We start from the raw sequence: 7,805 nt of genomic DNA, 5'->3' as shown, positions 1-7,805 counted from the left end.
TGTAATTTATATATATAACAAATAAAAGTTACATAGTATATATAGCAGATATATATAATATATTTGAGAGAAAGAGGATCTCATGGTTTCTGTTTTCCTTGTTCTTAACTCCTATCCCTCTTGAGACCAATGTTTAATTCTTGCCCATGGGTATTATGAGACACCCCCATGTTTTTTTATGTAATAAACTGTAATTTCTGCTTAAACAAATACAAGTGGTCTTCTGTCACCTACAACCCAAAGAAGCTCAGCATAGTTTGGGTGATGACGTGCTCACCTAACCACCTTTTTCCTGTCCCTGCTTTTGCTCACACCTGTGCAGATGTTCCACAAATATCTGTCTAATGGACCCATGATTGTCATTTGGCTCCAGACCAGGAATGAATGTGCTGTTCATGGCAGCAGAGGCATTCTGGTATTCTTGGCATTTCAAATAATCATTGTAAGTGAACACATTTACTGAGAGTTCATTCTGGTATGTGTGCCAGTCTCTTTTTTGAGTTTTGCCAGCGTGCCTCAGTCTCTCTGAACACCACTGACTGTAGGGTGGTCAGTTCTTGGGTTTGTGAGGCACAAGAAATGAATGAATCCAGTGGGGCCCGTTGAGAGACAGCTTGCCTGGTGGGTCCTATACTGCTGGACACAACCCACTCCAACTTCGTTGATGAAGGCGGCGCCTATAAGGTGGGAGAATGTACAGGCAGGGTAGCCTCAGTTTTCAGAGAACAGGCTTTGAGTCACATAGCCTTAGGTTGTAACCCTGAGTCTACCCTGTGCTCCTGTGTTTCCTCAGGCCAGTTATTTAATTTCTCCATGCCTCAGTTTCCTCATCTGTAAAATGGACTATTTTAAGGATTCAATGAAAAAAATATGTATACATGTATATAGACAAAGAGAAGATCACATGGGGGGTACTCTAGAAATGGTATTTTTATTATTACTAAACATTGTGGTTAATATTATCATAGGGAAGTTCTTCTGGTATAAAGACCACCAAGCAGGAGATGCTCAATGTAGAAGACGATAAACCTTTTGGCTACTTCAAGGCCCTGCAGTTCCCATGATGCCACTTACTCATCAGCTCAGTGATCTCATGCTTGGGTGACCCCATCTGGGCCACCACATTAGTTATGCAGCATTGGTAGCTCCCAGGGTCCTGGTCTGATGGGGAGGGTTTGTGTGTTTGGCTCTTGGGTCCTACCAACCTGGACTCCACCATCTTCTACCTGTGTGACCCGGGACCTAATCACCCTGTGACAGGAAAGTAATTCTGCCTATCTCATGAGCTTGTTGTGACAATTAGATGGAATGATACATGATGGGAGGTGTGTCAAGAAATGTTTCACCTCATTCCATTTACTTATTTTTTTCCTAGCTCCCAGAACAACCCATTTCTACCAAAGAGGTCTTTTATCTGATTTCCATTATTTCCGGTTTTGGAAAGGGTACTCCAGAGTTCCTTCAAATTCACCCAATAGGAAGGAATAAGTGGCAGACCCCTTGCTCACACAAAGCACTACTTCAGATCATTTATCTTTGGAGTCAACAAGTGAAAACTCACGGGTTCTTGAAACATGCTCTCTTTGGCTCGTGTCATGTTTTTAAAATTGGGAAATTCCACCCTTCACTTGAGCTAAGTTCTGGATGGTCCTCCCAGACAGGGCAAAAGGCTTCATTCCCCACAGGTCCCACCCCTCTCTATTAATCACTCATCAACATCCACTGTCCTTACTTATACCTGGCTAGTCCTTGTAGGCATTTGAGATCATGTCTGTGGAGGTGTGAAAACATGGCTTCAAATCCTTTAACACTCCTCCCATCAGGAAGTCGAGTCTGTGTCCCCTCCTCTTGCACCTGGGTGGGCTTGTGACTGCTTTGACTAATAGACTATGGCAGAAGTGACACTCTGTGACTTTTGAGCCTTTAGGTCAATAAAAGGCAAAGCTTCCACCTTGTCATCTTGAGGCACTCGCTCTGGGGGAAGCCAACTGTGATGTAAGATATTGAACTATCCTGAGACTGCCGTGCTGGAGAGGCCATGGGAGGTACGCCTGGAGACGGGCCCCCTGAGCTACCAGCTGACAGCCGGCATCAACTGCCAGCCCTGTGTGTACTCCATCTTGGAGCCATCTCTGGCCCTAATTGAGTCATTCGTCCAACAAATATTTATTGAGCATCTACTGTGTGCTAAGCATTTGATAACTGTTGGGATTTTTGTAATAAAACAAAGTAGGTGAAGATCTTTACCCTCAAGGAGCTTACATTCTTATGAGGAAAAGAGATAATTACAAACAAGGAAATACGTGTTGTCTATCAGGCACTGATGAGGGCTATGGAGAAAAATGAAGCAGGGGAGGGAAATCAGAGTGTCGAGGCACAGAGAACTCTTCTAGGTGGCTACGGAAGTATTTTAAGTGTATTCACGTAAAAGAACAGCAGTCAGAACAACAATCACAGCCATGTGTTGAGTGCATACTACATACTGCCTTGTGTATGTCTTCCTCCACTTACATTTCCCAACTACTCTGAGTGGTAGGCATGACTTTACCCATTTTGCAGATGAGGGAAGTGGGGCTTGGAAAGTCAGCCCCTCACCAGAAGACATGTCCTGGGAAAGTGATAGAGCAGGGGAGAAGCACCCAAGACGGCTGCCTCCCGCACTCTGCTTTCCGCTGAACTGCTCTCTTTCTTAGAGCTCTGTTGTCAGCATGGTGAATCAGAAATCTCACTGACGATCTCTTACTCCCCCATGCAATGTCAAGTGAGAAAAAAAAGGAGAAAGAAAAGAGAAAACGATTCCCTTTGGAGAAGAAACAGTCAGGAAATAAAGGGACACACTTGAAAGATTATGTATTTAATGTTTATGCCTCTTTCTCTTCTCCCTCAAGTTCAGCTTAGCATCCGGCTGTCGAAGCTGACAATTTATGAGAATCTTGGGCGAGTAACTGCTTGAAACCTCCCTGTGGCTCTAACCATGGCAGGCAATTCATCCAAAAGTCTGTGGGGCTTTTAGGGTAAAATACTTTTCTAATATTTTCCCCCTTCTGCTCATGCTTTTCCCAAAGGGCAACAAATGGTAGTAGTTTGCCAAGAAAGTGATATGTATGGTCTTGAATGAGACTGTCTTTACACTTCAAGTCACTCTCTCAGAAAGGGAAGTGATCGATCCCCTTGTCCCCCGTCCACAAGCGTGGGTCTGAATCTCTCCAAGTCCAGTGACCATTCTGAAGTTGTCTCTTCCTTGGGCTTTCTATGTCTTCTTCTCTTTTCTCCCTTGACCATAGGAGAGAAGAAAGCAATACTTTTCTTTATTCCCTGTAAATCATTCACAGTTAGGTTTTCTAGAAGGAAAAAGCCTTGGGTAGAGGACAAGATAATGAGAGAAGCTTCCTTGGAAAACATACAAGTGACTAAGGTGCTATTGGCAGGGAGGATTCTGGGCCAGGGGTTAGACCTCCCGCCCACCATAGCCAGGTGGAGTCACTAATGGCTGCCAGACTGTTCTGGCCACGCTGTGTATCTTGTCGTCCTTAATTGTCCAACCACATGTGAGGGAGGCATAGTTATTCGCCTCATTGTAATGATGAGTCAGCAGAATCTCAGAGAGGTGAGGTGACTTGCTGAGGGCCTCATGTTAGGCGAGTGAGTTGAGGAAAAGACATTCCAGGCCTAGGAAACAGTGTGAGTAAAAGCAGGGAAGTGAGAACCTGCTGTGATGCTGCAGGTGACTGGGCGTGGCTGGGGAGCCAGATGTGGTTAAGGGAACAGCAGGGGATGAGTTTAGGAAGGACTTTGCATGCTCTGACCTGAAAGGCAGTGGGACCTCCTGAGGGATTTTGAAGTTGGGAGTGACCTCATTTAATTTGCATTTTCAGAGCGTTCCAGAGGATAGGCTGGGGGAGGACCCGAGTAGAGATGGAGTGACTCCAGAGGAGGTGGGTCTTGTCTCAGGGATCACGGCAGGCGATGCAGAGGGTTTGAAGCAGAACGTGATAAGATCTGGGTCCTCAAGGAAGACAGTCCACTGGGGCAGAAGAGGCCTGCAGGGAGGGAAAATGATGCAGTACGGTGCCAAACCTCAGAGGCACAGAGCATCTGGCCTGGAACACCTGGTCACCCAGGTACACCGTGCCAAGTCACATATGCAGGGAACAGTGTATTCAGATCAGATCGGATCAGATCAATAGATTCTTCCAGTTCTGCTTTGGTCAATAGAACTAGAGGAGTCAGCTTCCTCAAATCCTGCTTTATTATGACTGCACTCCCTTCCCAAGGGGTATATATGTGTGTTGGAACAAGGGACCAACATCTTAGTCACTGAAGCAGGAGAGAAACCTTATTTTTATCTGTGAGATGCTACCTGCCCCCAGCCCTCAGAACACACTGCAGCAGTTTTTGTCATCAAGCAGATCTGATTTCAAGTCCACGCCCTGTCACATCACTGTACGACCCTAAGCCAGTCACCTCATTTCTGTGTCCTTGGTTTCCTTATATATAAAATAGGGGTTATTAGGCTGTCTTCTTCCTAGGGTTGTTGTAAAGATGAGATAATGCATGTATACACGTTCTCTCAGAACAGAGCATGAAGTGCAAAATGAACATTAATCACTGTTTCTTGCCTTGTCAGTTGTGGCCTTGTTCCCAAGTAGGGTAGTTTTGGTCCATATCCTGACATCATCCCCAAGTTTTGAGAGCCATTTTGTTTTCTACATAGATGTCAGTGAATACAAGGGCACCCAAATATGTGACCAAACAGACTTGAACTGTCCTCAGTGGTCCGGAGCATCTGATTCCCAGTGATGGTTCAAGGATCCCCATGGGGGCATAGCCCACGTGGAACTAGCTCAGGAGCATTCTGGGACTCAGTGCCTCATGATTCTTCTCACTGTAATCATTGCCACAGCTGAATTTCCCAGCAGGGATCATTAATCACACCAGGCACTGATACCACAAACAACGGAACTCAGGCTCTTTGCCAGGCATCTAGGACGAATACGGTTCTTGCTTATTCTCTTGGTTCCAACCCACTAGGGGGAGAAGGAGAAGCAAACTCCTACTTTTCCATGGAGTGGGTCATTGTAAGATGTAGACCATGGATTAGCTTTCAACTTCCCTTACCTCAGAACCTCAGCTCTTCCTTCCTTCCAACCTGTCTGTCCACCAAATCGTAACAAATGCTGACCTACAGGGATATGTTTTGATGGGGTTGAGAGGGAAGAAAGGGAAAAGGGAAACAAGTATATATCCCATATCTTCTCACATATTCACCATATGTTAATTTCAAGTTTTCCCAAATATTCACAACCACCCCATGTGGTAGGTACTATCATTCCCATTCCCACTTTAATTTTAGGTGAAGAAACTAAAGCTTAGATAAGGGAAGTTAAGTGCCCCAAGACACACAAATAACAAGAGACTCAGTGGTACCATATTGTACTTCTCCCTATTGGTTCTTAGAATTGTTTCACTTTCCATTAACAGATGGGGAACCTGAGGCTAGAGGGTACTCAAGGACCCACAGCAAAAAAGAGGTAGAGATGGGTTTTGAACTTAGGTCTGTGATCCTAAACCCTCAGCTACCTCCACTATGTAAATAGCATCCTTGTTACTTGGAGTGTGATCTTTGAACCAGCAGCATCTGCAATCACCTGAAATTTGTAAAGTGTGGCTTTCTAGGACCCACTTAGATGCAGTAAAACAGAGCTGCTTTGTCATGCAACCTCCAGCGTATTATGGGTACACTGACGTTTGAGAAGCAGCGGTCTGCATAGTTCATCCTGGCTGTGAAGGACACTCGCTAAGGGCAGAGGCACTGTGGCAGCCTGTCCCCAAAGATGACCCCAGCCATCCCTCCCCTCTCCCTGTGTAGGTGCCACTCCTCACACCAAGGGGCGGAACTTGTGTCCCTTGAATCTGTACTGTTCCACGACTGGCTTTAGACACCAGAAGGCACCAGAAATGATGTCCTGGGATTTCTGAACAGTTTCCATTTCTTGCCTCTCAGAACCCAGATGCCATGCTGTGAGAAACTCAGGCTCCACGGAGAAGACACGTGGATAAGAAGTGAGGCACTCTGCTTACAGTCACACCCGAGCATCCAGCTGACCCCAGCTGCTGGTTAGGTGAGTAAACCGTCGTGGGTGTTCCATCCCAGTTATGCCCCCCAGATAACTGTATCCCCAGCTGACACCATATAGAGCAGAAGAATCGCCCGGGCGAACCTAGTCAATCCACAGAATCAGGAGAGATAGTAAAATGGTTGTTGATTTAAGTCACTAAGTCTCGAGCGGCTTGTTCTACATCAGTACCTAACTGAAAGAGAAATCGGTACTTGGGTGTAGGGCGCTGAGGTCACATAAACTTAAAACATGTGGCAATGGCCTTGGAACCAGGCATCAACTGGAGGTTGGAGCACCTCAAGGAGACTGTAAACGGAGGCTGGAAGGGCAGTGAGAACACTGCTCTTGGAGGCAGGAGAAAGTGGGACTTGAAGAATGAACTGCCAGAACCATTAGCAAAATGTGCCCCGCAGTAACAGTGAGGTAGACATAGTACCTAATGAACCTGTCAGTCTGGTTAAGGAAATTTCCAAGTCGAATGTTGAAAGTGCCAAGTACTGTTATTAGCTCAGAGCTAATTATTTTTATTAATTGAAATGGAATAAAATTAAAATGTAATGAAATTCTTCAATTGCACTAACCACTTATAAGTACTTACAAGCCACATATGGCTACCCCATTGGAGAGTGCAGAATATTATAGAGCATTTACACCATCATAGAAACTTCTGTTGGACTGCTCTGCTCAAGTATGAGTAGGCAGGAAGTAGACAACACATCCAAAAAGTTAAACCACTCTGCTCCTCAGAGTGTGGCATCTCCTGAGAGCTTGTGTGAAATAAGACTTCTCAGGCCCTGCCCAGACCTACAGAATCAGAGTCTCTGGTTGGGGTTGGGGGTGGGGGGTGAGTAGGAATCTGTGTTTTCACAAGCCTTCCAGGCGATTCTGATGCACATTAAACTTGAAGAAGTACTAAAGAGAGTTGAATAAAGGGACTGCTGTTGAGTTGAGGGCTGGGTTGAGAGAGGCAGCAAAGGACAGTGAAACACTAGGAAGTAGCAGAGAGGAAACCAGACAGTATTAGTGGGACCCAAGGATGGCTGGAGCCCTGGGAGGCAGCTGAGGGACACGGTGGGTCCAGAGCTGGGGTAAGGCAAGAAGCTTGTGGCAGGGGACAGGGAGGGAATACCCTCACCCCTCACTCTTCTGCCCTCTGGATTTTCACTGGAGTCCCTGTTGACTCCATCCAGCCAAAAGCTAAGGGACAAAGGAGTCTCTTCTGCACAGAGCAGGGCAGAGGGAAGTGGAGAATGGATCTGGAGGGACAAATGAGATTGAGCCAGCACACGTGGTTTTGATGTATTGGCTATATTTTTAAAATACACATTTGATCTATAAATACATAACTATTAACATTAAAAAGATGTTACTACCCTTCAAAATCATCTTAGTTACAACAACTCAGGGAACCATGTTATTAACAATGAGATCTCTCTATACAGTTTTAAGAAGGGAAATAACCACTGTTAATGTTTCTTTCCAGTTTGTTTTCCCCTCCCCTCCCCATTTCTGTCCCCTGCCTTTCCCCTCCCTTCCTCTTGCCCACCCTCTCCCTCTCTTTCTTCCCTCTCTCCTCTCTCTGTCTTTGTATTATGTAACAGTATTATAGTAAATAAAGTGTCGTGTCCTTTCTTTTTCACTTAAAATTGTGTTTTGAACATTTTCTTGTGCCATTAAGGATTCTCC

At 45.5% G+C, this 7,805-nt stretch overlaps 1 long non-coding RNA gene across 1 annotated transcript in view; it reads left to right on the top strand.

The window, feature by feature from the left end:
• The window catches only part of LOC141373964 (uncharacterized), a 221,158-nt gene extending 215,036 nt beyond the window's left edge, over positions 1–6,122 (top strand). The window contains exon 4 of the long non-coding RNA XR_012380421.1: positions 6,005–6,122. This is a non-coding gene — a long non-coding RNA (uncharacterized lncRNA). The remainder of the gene's footprint in view (positions 1–6,004) is intronic.
• Positions 6,123–7,805: the final 1,683 nt, after the last annotated feature.

The sequence above is a fragment of the Callorhinus ursinus genome, unplaced genomic scaffold (assembly GCF_003265705.2).
Source record: "Callorhinus ursinus isolate GAN/ISIS: 27379988/994484 unplaced genomic scaffold, GSC_fseal_2.0 scaffold13, whole genome shotgun sequence".
In the NCBI taxonomy this organism is placed as follows: domain Eukaryota; kingdom Metazoa; phylum Chordata; class Mammalia; order Carnivora; family Otariidae; genus Callorhinus; species Callorhinus ursinus.
Note: the sequence above shows the minus strand (reverse complement) of the source record. Positions and strands in the feature narration are given on the sequence as shown.